This window comes from Elephantulus edwardii, unplaced genomic scaffold, assembly GCF_000299155.1.
Source record: "Elephantulus edwardii isolate Elephantulus edwardi_28Jun2011 unplaced genomic scaffold, EleEdw1.0 scaffold00015, whole genome shotgun sequence".
Classification (NCBI taxonomy): domain Eukaryota; kingdom Metazoa; phylum Chordata; class Mammalia; order Macroscelidea; family Macroscelididae; genus Elephantulus; species Elephantulus edwardii.
Genome location: NW_006399765.1, coordinates 27,293,102 through 27,307,762, shown reverse-complemented (window position 1 = coordinate 27,307,762; position 14,661 = coordinate 27,293,102). Strand labels below are relative to the sequence as shown.

Below are 14,661 nucleotides of genomic sequence, written 5' to 3'. Positions count from 1 at the left end.
CATAGGGTTTCCGGAGGCAAGCTATTTATGGAAGTGGATGCCACTCCAGTAGTTCTACTTTGTCACATCTCAGAGCTATGAGTTAAAAATAGACTCAATAACACCCAACAACAACATATAATCAGCAACTGAACTCTTACGAATTTAACCCAGAGAAATAACACCTGTACATGACTGCTCATAGCTGTTTTATTCACAACTGCCCCAAACAGGCATTAACTCCTATGTCTACCAATGGATACATGGTTCAACAAATTACAGTAAGTCCAAACCATGAAATAAGACTTCGCAATAAAGAGGAAAGGAGCCATGGTGCTGTAGTAGTTAAAGCATTTGGGTGTTAAGCAAAAGACTGGTGATTGAAACTCATTCCATTTGGGGAAATGAGGCGGTTTGTTTCTTTAAAGATCACAGCCTTGGGAGACCCTGTGGGGCAGTTAGACCCTGTCCTCCCAGGTCATTAGGCCTTAGAGCCAATGGCCATGACAGTAGGTTTGGGTTTTGTTTTTTGCATAAAGAACAGTGAATTCTTGAAACAAGCAACAACTTGGTTGAATCTCCAGAGAATTCCACCGGACAGTAAAAGCTAATCCTTCAAAAGGTGCCTACAGTATGAGTCCGTTCATAAATTATTCTTGTAATTACAAGAAAAACAAAGAGAAATGGAAAATGTGTTAGTGGGTGATGGGGATTAGGGACTGATGTGTGACCAGGAAAATGTACCATTAGAGTTCCTCATGGTGGGACTGTCATCTATGCTGAAAGCGTCATGTCTATTTTCTAACTACTGTTGTTGTTTTGTACCACCAATTGGGAAGCCACTCATGGCTGATCTTCCAGTGGTTTTCAGAGGCAGTTTATCAATCATATAGGAAAAGAGCACCCATCCTTCTCCCACAGAGCAGCAAGTGGATTCGAACTGTGTGCCTTTGGGATAGCAGCACAGCTTCTTACCATTACGCCACCAGAATGCTCGACTTTCTAATTGGGAGACTATATTACAGTTTGGGAAGATGTTAACTAAATCAGTTGTTATCAAGTCAGCTAGGATTCACAGCGACCTTGTGTATGTCAGAGTAAAATTCGATTCCACAGAGTTGTACATGCTTCATTTATTTTATTTTTTTTTTTTCGAGAGTGAATGAAACAGATTGCCAGCCCTTTCTTCTGAGGCACCTCTGTATGGACTAGAACTCCTGACTTTATATCTAGCTGTCAAATGTGTACCATCCCAACACTTAAACGTTACCACCTAGGAGAACTGGGTCAGAGATACAAAGGACCTTTCTGTAATGTTTTTTACAGTCAAGTGTGGGTCTACAATGATTTCAAAATAAAAAGAAAGCTTTAAGATACAAAGCTATTTAATGAAGGTTTTTCCAAATCAATACAATCTCCCAAATGCCCTCCCCATGCTGTTTGAGTCCTGTTTCTCTTTCCTGCCATCAGGCCTAATTAACCACCAGACCAAGTACCTTTACGAAAGGTCTTTTCAAACATGGGAGCCATTGGTAGGAATTCAAGCACAAAATCCTTTTCAAAGCGGAGATTCAACCATGAAAATGAACATTTTCAGCACCGTGGCTGTCAAGTCCAAGTTCTACCAATACCTTGCTTATGTCGGAATGAGAGATGGCACAATTAGCTCACTTACAATTGTTCCGCAGCCAGAGAGATGTAATTACGGTGGAGACGGCTGGCACTGAGTTCAAAGAGAAGATGCTGGGAAATGGGTTTCTCCCTAACTTTCCATTTTCAGCCACCACTTACTTTTGTAGATGTCCTTAAGAGCCTGTTTGAAAACGGAAGGTGCCAGAGAGATACATTAAAAATACATCATCACCATGGGGTGGAGGGGGGTGGGGGGCATTCTTTTCAATGAGGAAGGCATTTTAAATTTCCTAATTACATTTCAACTTTTAGATCTAACTGTCAGTGGGGAATTTCTTGTCTTTTTTTTTTTTTTTAAATTGTTGCATTTTCTTTACAGTTGACTAAGTATCTGCTTGGCTCACAGCCAGTGGCTCCAGATTTCTCAATATATCTAATTATTTCCATCCCTGAGCTGTCTGTAGACAGTTTGTGGGATTTCTGTACATGATCTGCTTTCCTCTCGGATTTATTAAATGGCAGAGGTGAGCATGCACTACCACGTGCAAATCGCTTCCAAAGGATCATCGTGTAAGCATGTGGACAGCAGTGCTCGTCACGCTGCCTGGAAAGTTATCGTGGAACAGAAGAGAATAGACTGGTTCGTTCTGGGCACAAGGACAGCCCCATTTGGTTTCTGAAAGGTAGTGGAGGATTTTCAAATGTAATGTGTAAGTGTAAGGTACAAACATAGACCCTTTAAGAGTCGAGCAGGATGCGTGCAATGAAGACCCTTCCTCTGCCTGTTACACATAAGGCACCAGGCATTTCGCATGTGGTGCAGCATCGTCTGAGGTAACTGTTGAATATGCAGATTTCCAGGATAATCCAGGGTCTGCTGACTCACAAGCTCTTTGGCGAGGGCCAGGAAAATCTGTGCTTTAACAGAGTCCCTGGGTATTTTGTCTGTCTTTTGCAAAGCGATGCCCTAAATATTCATAAAGCACTTTCAGAAGAAACAACGCTTCTGAGTTGAGATTGCCAACAAAATCTCCAGCAAGTGGTCCAGGACAAGGGCCTCTGAGATGAAACAGTGTCCAACAAGCGACACATGACAGCCTTTAAATCAGTATGGCACAAAACGGTAACATGGGTGTCATAAAAACTCCGGAGTTTCACCACTAATCCAAACAGGTTCCATCCACCTATAGCTCCAGGAGATACACTCTCCTCCCAAGTGATAAGTAGCTGTGAAAACCTAGTGGAAGGTCAGCTCTGAGTCTGTTCCAGTTTGACAGCAATGAATAAGGTTTTTGAGCAAAGCTATGTACATCTACTGAGCCAGGGCAAATCCCAGTATCAACTACTGATAGCTCCTCCGTCCTCGGAAGACTAGAAGGGCTGCTGAATAACCAAATGATTCAGAAGCTCCCTTGCATATCTCAGAGTTGTTTAGAAGACAATGAAACAAGATCATTGAACATGGTAAATGTTGAGACTCAATGGATAAACCCTGCCACTTGGTCAAAGTATGATAATTTGGGAATATTCCCAGACACGGGATAATTTAGGGAGGTTTATTCTTAAAATCAATTCATTCAACCATACAATACTGCTTAGTTAATATTTACATTTAAGTGGACATTTTGTTAAACTGAGAATGGTTTTTGTTGAAAAGGTATCTTAGTTTCCTATTGCTGTTGTCACAAATATACTACAAGTGAGTGTTTTTAAAGAATGGAGATTTCTTAGAAATCTGGAGGTTGACAGTCCAAAGCTGTGTAGTGACCGGTGTAGATAACTTCCTAGGTGTTCTTTGGATTCTTGGTTTGTGGGTAACCCTCACTTGTTCTTATCCCACCCCCTCAATGCGTTTATTCTGTCTTTTTTGTAACTCTAAAGTGAAAGGGTTTAGGGTATATTCTACATTGATATGGACTTTGCTAACATAGCAATGAAAAGACTGTATCCAAACAAGATTATGTTAATAAGTATGTTGCTGGTGTTGTCTGTCATGGATTCAATCCCGACTTGTAAGAACCCTACATGCCAGAATAAAACTACTTATAGGGATTCCCAGACTTTAATCTTAACAAAAGTAGATTCTCAAATCCTTTCTCCTGAGAAGCAGCTGATGGGTTTGAACTTCTAACCTTCTGAACAGCAGCCCAGTGCTTACACATATGCCACCAGGGACCATTAACCATAGTTAAAGGAGTGAGAATCCCAAGAAATATTTTAGGAGGACACAATTCACTCCATAACATAGGGAAACTTTTCTTCTTGTAGAGTTAAAAAATGGGCGTGCTGGTGGTGTCTTTCACAGAGAGCGGAGGTTCGAATCCACTAGCGGCTCTGAAGGAGAAAGGTGAGGACCTCCTCCAGTGCAATTTACCGTCTCCCCGAAACACACTGGAGGATCATCCACGAGTCAGCCCGGACTGAGCATCGACGAGTTTGCATTTGTTTTTTATGTGGTAGAAAAGCACTGAGCAGGGTGCCAACTGAAGCCAGGCCAACGATACCTCTCCAATCTTCTGAAGGAAGGATGTTGTAATTATGAGAATTCAGAACTTGATGATGGACGGATACAAAGCAATTCTTTAAATCATCATCTGTAGGCGGCTTCCAACTCCACTGACCAAAATAACGAGCTAGTCGAGCATCATGTACATTGTTGTTGATGTTGTTGTTCTGTGCAGTTAAGTCGCTTGCGACTCATATCGACCCTATGTACAACATCCCTAAACCCTGCTCTGTCCTCTGCCAACCTCACCGTCTCTGACACACTCACTCCCATCACCCCAATCACAGAATTGATCCATCTCATCGAAGGTCTTCCTCTCCTACGCCTCCCCTCCACTCTCCCAAACATGACGTCCCTCTCCAAGGACCAGTCCCTTCTTGTAACATGCCCAAAATATGAATCCTTGACTCCAAGGAGCATTCTGGCTTCATCCTCTCCAGGACAAACCTGCTTGTTCTCCTAGCAGTCCATGGTATATTCAACACTCTTCTCCAGCACCGCAGCTCAAAGGTATCAATTCTCCTATCGTCCCTAATCTCCTTAATGAGCAAATAGCATGATTCTATGCCTATCATTTATACATACCTCTCATAAGAAAATACAACTTTAGAGAAGGTTACACAGCAGGTAGCAGGGTATATTTTAAATTTACTGCAAAGAAAAATACCAGAAAACTCAGCTAATTAATCATAAAATAAAATGTGTATAAAGGAGGGTTTGAAAATCCATGTGAAGCAGCCACAGGCAATAAATTAGCTATGTCAATAGTCTGTTGATAGCGAAGTAAATTAGCCCAACCTTTCCAGAGGCAGAATTAGGCCTGCCCTTTGACCCAGAAACACTACTTCTAGCAACTGCCTTCAAGGACATGATTAAGGAAATACATGAACATGTGGGAATAGCATTTCTGGGACTGGAAGCTGGAAGCCCTTTGAATGCTCCAGAAGACTCGTTTAATTAATTACGGTGTAGCTGCAAACCGGAATGTGCCATCGTTAGAAAGTGTGCTGTAAACTATTACTTACACCACGGAAAATGCTATTACTAAATTATTAAGTTTAAAAAGTAGGTTATCGTTTAAAAAAAATCTGGTATTCTTCTAGCATCTAACCTCTTTAAGGAAATAGTGCCTATTTGCTCATGATGCAAGGTTGTGGGCTGTTTGAGTCTCTCTCTCTCTCTCTCTCTCTCTCTCTCTCTCTCTCTCTCTCTCTCTGTCTCTCTTGCTCTCTCTCTCTCTCTCTCTCTTGGTGTTATTGTCCCCATTTCTCATAGATATACACACAGGGGGGAAATGTTGCCTCCTTAAAAAGCCTGCATCCTCCATCACACAGCCTCTCAGGGTGCTGCTCTTGTTAAGAGCCATCAGACTGGTTCCATTTCTAGTTCATGGCCCCCTAAACACAATGACACGAAACCCCGCCCAGTCCTTTGATCCTCACCACCTCTGCTGCCTTCAATCCTTTGCCACAGTCACTGTGTTGATCCATCTCGTTGATGGTTCTCTGCTTGTAAGACCGTGATAGCTACGCTTCAACTCTGAAACTTCTAAATCATGAATGAACAGACAAATAGAGAGCTCTGATGGCCTAGTGGGTAAGGAGTTGTGCTGTCAAATCATAAGTAGCTGGTTCAAATCCACCAGCTTTGTCAGAAAAAGACAAACCATCTTTTCCTAAGTGATACACAGCTCCTAAAACCCGCGGGAGGGTCAGCTCTATGAGTCGGTTCTGACTCAACAGAACATAGAAATAACAGCAACGAAACTAACAAGAGAACAACAACAAAAACTAACCCTCATGCCAGTGAGGTACAACCGACCGATAACTGAGCTCCTGTGGGTTTTCAGAGGCTGAAGACTACACAGGAGACGACTGCTTTACTTTCTCCCTGGCAGGGGCTGATGGGATGGGACTCACAGAAATCCAGAATCATTTTAGCCTATAACCTCAGCCCATTGTCACAGAGTCAGTTTTGACTCACAGTGACCCTCGCTCACAGAACAGAGACTTGCCCACAGGTGTCCAAGGTTGTAAAAAGTAGACGGACACAGTTTTGTCGTATGAAGCAGCAGGTGGGTTTGAATCATCAACCTTTAGGTGAGCAGCCACGTGTCTAACCAGGCGGCTCCTTCTATCCACACACAGATTACATTCTGCTCAACTGCCTTTCCAGCCCCCTCTGTAAATGGGGTTCCTTCAGCATTTTCATTTCACTCCTCCTCATCTACACACACTGTGGACACGTTGTCAGAAGGGGTCAATCCTCAGAAAAAGACATCGTATTGGGGCAAGTGAAGGGTCAAGAGAACAGAAAGACTCTCAACAAGATGGGTTGACATAGTCACTGCTGTCACGGCCTGGAGCATGTCAGGGATACTAAAGAGGCTGTCGTATAGGGCGAGATGCAGATCTGTCGTTCAAGGGATTCTGGGCGTCAACCCGCTATCGCATAACAACAAAAATCTGCTCCTGAAAGGGCAGTCTGGGGCCTGGTCTGTCCGGGGTTGTGCCGCAATCCCACAGGCCATACCTCTCTGGCTGGTTGACTCCACGGGAGAAGGATGGACAATCTTCTTCCACACAATTTACAGCCTTGGAAGCCCAAGGAACTCTGAGCTGAGTGAGGGAATCTCTACATGTGTCTGCATTCTGGATTCCCCTTAAAGCTAATTGCACAATGAACGAGGTAAGTATAATCCTTACCATATGTCAGCTCTGTTTCGTAGGAGAGTCTTGATTCTACCTGATTCTATACATTATCTTCTAATGCAATCAATAAATATCTCACCAAGCCCCTTTCTACTTTGCTGTCTAACTAAACTGGACATCATTATCCCTCTGCAGGGAACTGCCATGCTAATCTAAGCTCCGTCTTCTGAGTCTCTGAGCGCTTAGCTGCTTTCCTTTCTGCCACTTCTCAATCCATTTCCCGAGCCGTATCTGGAGTGATCTTTAGAACCATAATTTGACCACATCAGTCTCCTGCTTAAAGCACTTCTTTGAGTGTCCTTTGCCTTCAAGTTAAAGACTGAAGTTTTTGCAAGGCCTTCCAGGACCTGTTAGGACTGGCTGTCCCTATCTTTTAGTCAGATTTTACTGCTTTCTTCAATTGTCTATTCTTTGCTTAGAAAAATATGCTACTTATTAAAGACACTTTTTTGGTAATAATTAAAAGAAATACTCTTTGGGGGAAAAGTGCTCATGGAATCTGTGTCTGGCATGAGTCATTCAGATCACAGGATGCTCTTCCCAGGTCAGGCTATGTGGGTTAAGAGGGTCAGCGCCAGCAGGGAGTGTTACAGACCCTCCTCTCTTGGTACCATTCACTCTCCAGATCTATTAGAGCAGCAAAGAGGGAAGAACAGAACGGCTGAAAGGAGCCAGGTTACTATTGAGTGCAATGAACTTGATTCTGACTCCTAACCTCAGCTCACAGAATAGAAACTCCTCAGGGGTTTCCTAGGCCATATATACCCTGGATGGGAGAAGGTCGTCACATCTTTCTGCCAATAAGGCAAAATTAGCAGTGATGTGTCTGTTTTACCACCAGAGCGCCTTTTAAGACACCACGTTGTTGTTATGTGCCATAAAGTCACGATCAACTCACAGCTGAGCCTCCAGGGCATTTGCAGAGTCTGTATATCACACAGGAGGAGACGGACCATCTCTCTACTACAGAGCAGCTGTTGCATTCAAATCACATGCCTTTGGGTTGACAGCAAAGCTCCTTACCATTATGGCACCAGATCTCCCTCGGCAGTTATGTTTACCTTCCAAACCTAATCAGCTTTTTAAAAATTATTATTCATTTTAATGGGAGCTCTGGTGGCCTAGTGGCAAGAAGCTGCTCTACAATCCCAGAGGTAAGTGGTTCAAATCCACCAGATGCTCTGCTGCAAGAAGGAGTGGCAATCTCTTGTACCAGTCCGATCCTATTTGACTGAGCACACAAAAAATTAAAAAAATAAAATAAATATTATTAATTTTAATGAAAGTTTACAGAGACTTAGGGTTTCCTGTCCTTCATTGTTGCACTTTCCTCCCTGCCCACACTTCCCTCCCCCCCACCCCATTCACTCTTCTCTTTGAAAAGAAAAAGAAAAACTCTTTCATTGTTTTGCAATCCCTCCCCCCAAGGCCACTCTACTATGCAGTCTTCACTCTGGACTTCTGTAATGACAAGTATACCCATTCATATGTCCCGTTTAAACAGCTCTCTCCCCCATCTGTTTCAATGCCGTGTACATCAATCCTCCCCTCCTTTTCTGTCTTCCCTCAATCCAGATGTCAGTCCCATTTTATAACAGTGGTCTTATGCAATATTTGTCCTTTTGTGACTGAGATATTTCACTCACCATAATGCCCTCCAGGGTCACTCATTTTGCATAATATTTCATGAGTTCCTTGGTTTTCAATGCTGCATAGTATTCCATTGTGTGAATGAATATACCAGAGCTTCTCTATCCATTCATTTGTTGGTGGGCGCTTGGGTTGTTTCCAGCTCTTTGCTATTGCAAACAAAGCCTCAATAAACATGAGTGTGCATATATTTGCTTTGGTGGCAGTTATGGTTTCTTTAGGGTAAATTACCGGTAGTGGAATTGCTGGGTAAAAGGGTATTTCAATTTGCATCTTTTTGAGAAAGCACCATACAGCTTTCCATAGTGGCTGCACCATTTTACACGCCCACCAACAGTGAATAAGGGTTCCAAGACTGCTTTGACAGAAATACTACTGTTTTTGAGTGTTGGTAAGTCAATTTTGACTTAGAGAAACCCCCTGTGACAGAGTAGAACTGCCCTATCAGGTTTCCTAGGCTCCAATCTTTACCAGCTTGGGAGAAAGATGTGAATTCTCCTCCTGTGCAACTTACAGCCTCAGAAAACCTGCTGGAGAGAAGAACAGAGCCCATTCTGGCTGAACAGCGAGGAGTTTGAATCTTTATAGAAACATATTGCCAGGGGTTTTCTTTTCCCCAAATTGCAGCTGATTGATTTTGGTTATGAGCCCTGCACTAACCATGGTGAAACCAGTTTGCTCCTGAGAGGCAAAGATTTTGAAACTCCTTTTCACATATTTTGGGCATGGAGGAACCAGTCCTTGGAGAAGGACATCATGCTTCGAAGGATGGAGGGTCCACAAAGAGAGGAAGACCTTGGATGAGATGGATTGACACAGTGACTGAGGTAATGGAAGCAGGCGTGTTGGAGACTGTGAGACTGGCTCGGGGTCAGGCCAAGTGCAGAGCTATGTTTCATACGGTCGCTCTGAGTCTTAGTCACCTTGATAAGACATAGGAACAACAACAACAACAACAACAACAACAACTATGACACAATGGAGGTAGCTTAAAGAAATGCCAGTGAATCCTAAGACCTAGATGGACACTCTAGATTATAAAATACGAGGAGTAATTGTTATTTCTTTCTTTCTTCAACAAATATTTCTCAGGTGCAAATGGTTAACATGCTTGGCTGATAACCAAAAAGGTTGGAAGTTCAAATCCACCCCAGCATTTCTTTAAAAGCTTTAGGGATCGGTACCTGAAAAGTCAGTCACTGAAAATCCGATAATGCACCACTCTGTTCTGACAAACACGGAATCAGCAGGAGGGAGAGTCAGTACAAACACTCTGCACCACCTTACAGAACAGTTGCTGTTAGGTGAACAGTTGCTGTTAGGTGCCCTCGAGTACGACTCATAGAGATCATAGATCTGAACCCTGTTCTATCCTGTGCCATCCTCACACCTCCCAACACACAAGAGCCTTCCCTAGCCATGTCTTTGTCTTCCACCGCATGGCTGGGTAGGACCAAGCTAATGATATAAAGGATGTGATTCGCACTTACATTCAAATACAGTGTGTAAACTACTAACGAGGGCATAGATCAGGCTTGCCGTCCCTTCTGGATTAAATTGAGCAGGTTCAGAGGCAGAAGATGGGAATCTCTTGACCAGCCAAAAAAGAAGTGGAGAGTCCTCAGATTCCTGCTGGACTCAGACTAGGACCTGAGCAAGAGTGAAAGCAGCAGCAGCGGCAGCCGCAGAAGTGAGAATCAAAGAGACAATTGAAATGGGACCACTGCCCCACTGACCCAGAACTGGAAGTCCTTGCTTGAGCTTACTGGAGGACAGGGGTCAGGACAGGGGGAGAAGACACCATAATTGACAGACCTAAGAGAACTTTCTAACACTAGCCTGAAGCTGAGGTGCTAAGATCAAAAGGCATGCAAGCATACCTGATAAGCTATCCTCACTGAAGAAATATATCCTGTTTCCAGCCTGAATTGTAGCCTGTTAACTTCCCTAAAAACCCCTATAATATTGAGTATTGCCTGTGAGTTCTGTGTGGTCGTTGCAATGGATTAGCAGACCAAGAAGAGATGGTTGGTGCTAAATTGTTGTAAGTAGATTCAGAGAGTGTGGGGTGAATGTCTGGCTTCATGAGAATCAGTTTTGGACTCTGCATGTCATGAATTGGGACTTTCGCTTCTGTGCAGTTAGTGGAGGTCAGATACAACTGCTCATGTCCCTCCCGCTCTTTTTATAACCATCATTTCATCTCCTTAGAGAAGTCTTCCCACTTTAGAAAATCTAAAGCACGCCCCTGAGTTCTCATGACTTACCTCCAAAGCACTATTTCTAGAATTGTTGCATCTCTATTTTGTCTTCTCTAAAATTTAAAAGAGAACGTTATACTTCATTCCGTTGAGCCCTAAAAATTTAGCAAACCATTAAAGCAAAAATATGAAACCAGTTACCACAGATTTGATACTAGTTCCTGCCAACTCCACTCTTGTCTGAATCAAACTGTGCCCCCCAGAGTTTTCAAGGGCTGTGAGGTCTCATGACTGGGTCACTGGGCCTTCCTTCTGAGGTAACACAGGGTGAGTTCTCACCACCAATATCTTAATGAGTAACAGAAAGCTTAAACATTTTCTCACTAAGGGATTCTAGGAGAACAGGAAACAAAAACAATGAGAGTCAATTCTAATCGTAGTGGCCTTCCAGAACAGAATAGAGCACCACTCAAGGGTTTTCAATCTTTACATAAGTATACTGCCTCAGAGAAGCTGGTCAATTCAAATAACTGGCCTTTCCACTAACAGGACCACACTTAATTTACCACCACCAGGGTTCCTAGGAGAGCATCACCGTTATGGGTGTGTACCATTCAGTTGGAATCAACTCATAGCTAACCCTCCAGGGTTTTTTTCAGAGGAAATAAATTGCATGGGAGGAGATTGAACATCTGTCTCCCACAGAGCCGCTGGTGGATTCGAACTGTATTTCTTTAGGGTTGACAGCATAACTCCTTACCACTAAGCCACCAGAGCTCCCAGAGAGAACATTTTTCTTGTTGTTGTATGCCATCAAGTTGGAAATGACTCATAACTGACTCTCTAATGGGTTTTTAGAAGCAATAAATCACACAGGAGGAGACTGCCCCTCCTTCAGCTGGTAGATTCAAACCACATGCCGTTGGGATTGCAGCAAAGCTGCTCACCAGGAAGACTCCGGAGCAGCTTCTTAATTATTCTGGAGGGAGCTCTGGAAGCCCAAAGCCCAGTGCACAGGGAGTCGCACTGTTAACCCAAAGACGCACCTCTCCGCGAATACTAACCCACCAGCAGCTCTGCAGGAGGAAGGCGGGCAGTCTCCTCCCAAGCAATTTATAGCCTCCAAAAACCCATTACAGAGTCGACTAGGAGCCGATTCTCACTAAACAGCGATGAGAGTGTGTGGAGACAGAATTACTTGTAAGTAATGAATAAATCAATAAAAGAAAAAAATGAATGGGGTAAAGCCATACTCAAGCCTCATGAGATTTCCACAATTTCCCAAATGATGCTTTAGGTATTAAAGTAGATTAAAATGATCTGGAGCTTCCTAAAAAGCTTTATTTAACACCTTTAATGAAGAAAAGAGCATATCAGATGTGCAGGATACATACAGAATAAACATCAAATTCTACTGAGAGGCGTTCTTTTAAAAAAGATGGTGTTTATCCATCTAGTCTCCCTACAATGTGTATCCCACAAAATACTATTTTCTGTGCCACGGAGGAAGGTTCTAGAAGCCATTTGTCACATAACTGTCTCCAAACACTAGTGGGTTTTGTTTTAAAACCACAGAACCCCCCACGTGACTACATTTCCATACAGACCACAACATACATATTGCAACAATTTGAAATAGGCTGCAAAAAAAATTGGAAGAGACTTCTACCTGTCACGGCAAAAAAGGAAAAATTTCTGAATCTTGGAAGTTTCATTAAAAACACCTACTGTGACATTGAACCTGATTTCAGAAGGAAACATTTTAGTAAGCCTCCATCCTCCACACCTCCACAATATCGGGGCAGCGCTGAGAAAAAAGCCAGGCCATGAGAAGGCTCGGTTCAGAAAATTACAATGTCACTCTCAAAGAAAGGAAGAAAAATGAATTCTATGGTTGAGAAAGCACTGTTTAAAAAAAGAAAGAAAGAAAGAAACCCGCAAGGAACAGATGTTTCCAGAGAAGGGCAGAAGGGTGAAAAAAATAACAGTCACATTGTAAAGAATTCTAAGCCATGGTTCCCAGAGAAGGAAAGCTAGGTGGCTAGGGAAGAAAATAGGAAGATCTTTAGGGACAATTTATAAGAAAAGAAATATTTTTCAAAAGCAATTCTTATTGTGAATTAACAACACCTGCAGGCTGGTTTATTTTCCTTCTTTTGTTAAGGATGAACAATTCTCTACATTGTCAGCACATTGCTGTGTATAAAACATCACCGATTGTCATGAGTCTTCACCGAACGCTCGCTATGTGAGAAACATCCTACCAAGAATTCCACCTGCACTTTCACACCCAAGCGTTACTCAAGCTGTGGGAGACGGGAGCTGCTTGTGACCTTCGTAGAGATGAGAAAGGCACTCTGGGGACACAGTAGGTAAGCACACAGCTACCAACCAGAAGCCTGGTTCAAGTCCATTACCTGGTCCACAGGAGAGAAGACTCCTGATCTACTCGCATAAAGATTAAAACCTAAGAAACTTGATTTCTGGGAGCATTTCTACTGTCACGGGGAATTGTTGAGTCATAATTGATTTGACAGAACACAACAGAGATGAGAAACTAAGGCTCTGCTACTTCAGCAATTTTTCCTTTTTTAAAAAAATTATTATTAATTTCAATGAAAATTTACTGAGACTTTGGATTTCCATTCATTCATTGTTGCACTTTTCTCCCCTCCCAAATCACCTCCCCAGTATACTACCCTCTCGGAAAAGTAAAAGAAAAATTATTTCATTGTTTTAGAAACCCTCCCCCAGGTCCACTCCACTATGCAGCCTTTGCTCTAGACACCTGTTATGACAAAAATACCTAATCACATATGCCTTTTAAACAGTTTTCTCCCTCATCTGTTTAAATGCAGTACACATTATGGAACCCATCTTTCTCTGTCTCTCCCCAACCCCAAGGTCAGTCCTGTTTTACAACAGTGGCACTATGCAGTATTTGTCCTTTTGTGACTGAGATATTTCACTCAACATAATGTCCTCCAGGGTCTCCCATTTTGAATAATATTGCGTGAATTCCTTGCTTTTCAATGCAGCGTAGTATTCCATTGTGTGAATACACCACAGCTTCTCTATCCATTCGTTTGTTGATGGGCACTTGGGTTGTTTCCAACTCCTTGCTATTGTGAACAAAGCTGAAATAAACATGGGTGTGCTTAAGCAATATTTTCAATGTCACATATTATGTCAAGACTTGGAAGACAGTTCATTTGCCTTATCATCCAAGAAGAAAGGAATATGGTTGATACAACAGCTGAGTGCTTGGTTGTTTCGGGAAAGTTCCTAGGTGCCAGGCCACCAACCACTATCAGAGAGAGAGGTGGCAATCTGCTTTCCTGAATATTCTAAGCCTTGGAAACCCTATGTGGCAGTGAATGTCCTGTAGGATCCTTACGGCAGAATAGCCTCCACGGCAAGTACTCTAGAAAAAAGAAGAAAGAAGAGGAGGAGGAGGAGGAGGAAGAAGAAGAAGAAGAAGAAGCAGCAGCCACCACTGCCCTGGTGGTGCGGTGATCAAAACATTCAGTTCCTAGCCAGAAAAGGAAGAGGTTAGAACCCACCTGCTGTTCCTCGGGAGTCTGCGTCTGTAACATCTACAGCCTTGGCAAGCCTCAGGGCAGTTCCATTTTGTCCTATGGGTTCACTATGGGTGGAAAACTGATTCAATTCACTCAAGAATAGTAACAAATCAAAGAAGAGATTATGAGACAATATTATCACATCCTGGGCTAATGGATAATAGGATCAGGGACAGGGCATTTTTAGATGCCAAGTAGCTGACTGTGACTCACAGCAATTCTAGAAACACCAGATCTGCACCCTGTCCTATCCTCCCTCATATCTCCACCACGCTCACGTCCATGGTTGTGGCCACTGGGTCAGTCGATCTCATTGAAGGTCTTCTCTTTCACTGACTTATCTTAGCATGATGTCTTTTTCCAAGGACTGATGCCTCTTTATAACATGCCCAAAGTATGAG

General features: G+C 42.9%; 1 protein-coding gene across 1 annotated transcript in view; it reads right to left on the bottom strand.

The window, feature by feature from the left end:
* DOK5 (docking protein 5) overlaps window positions 1-14,661 on the bottom strand; it is a 171,360-nt gene that overhangs the window by 87,428 nt on the left and 69,271 nt on the right. The gene's annotated exons all lie outside the window — the stretch shown is intronic.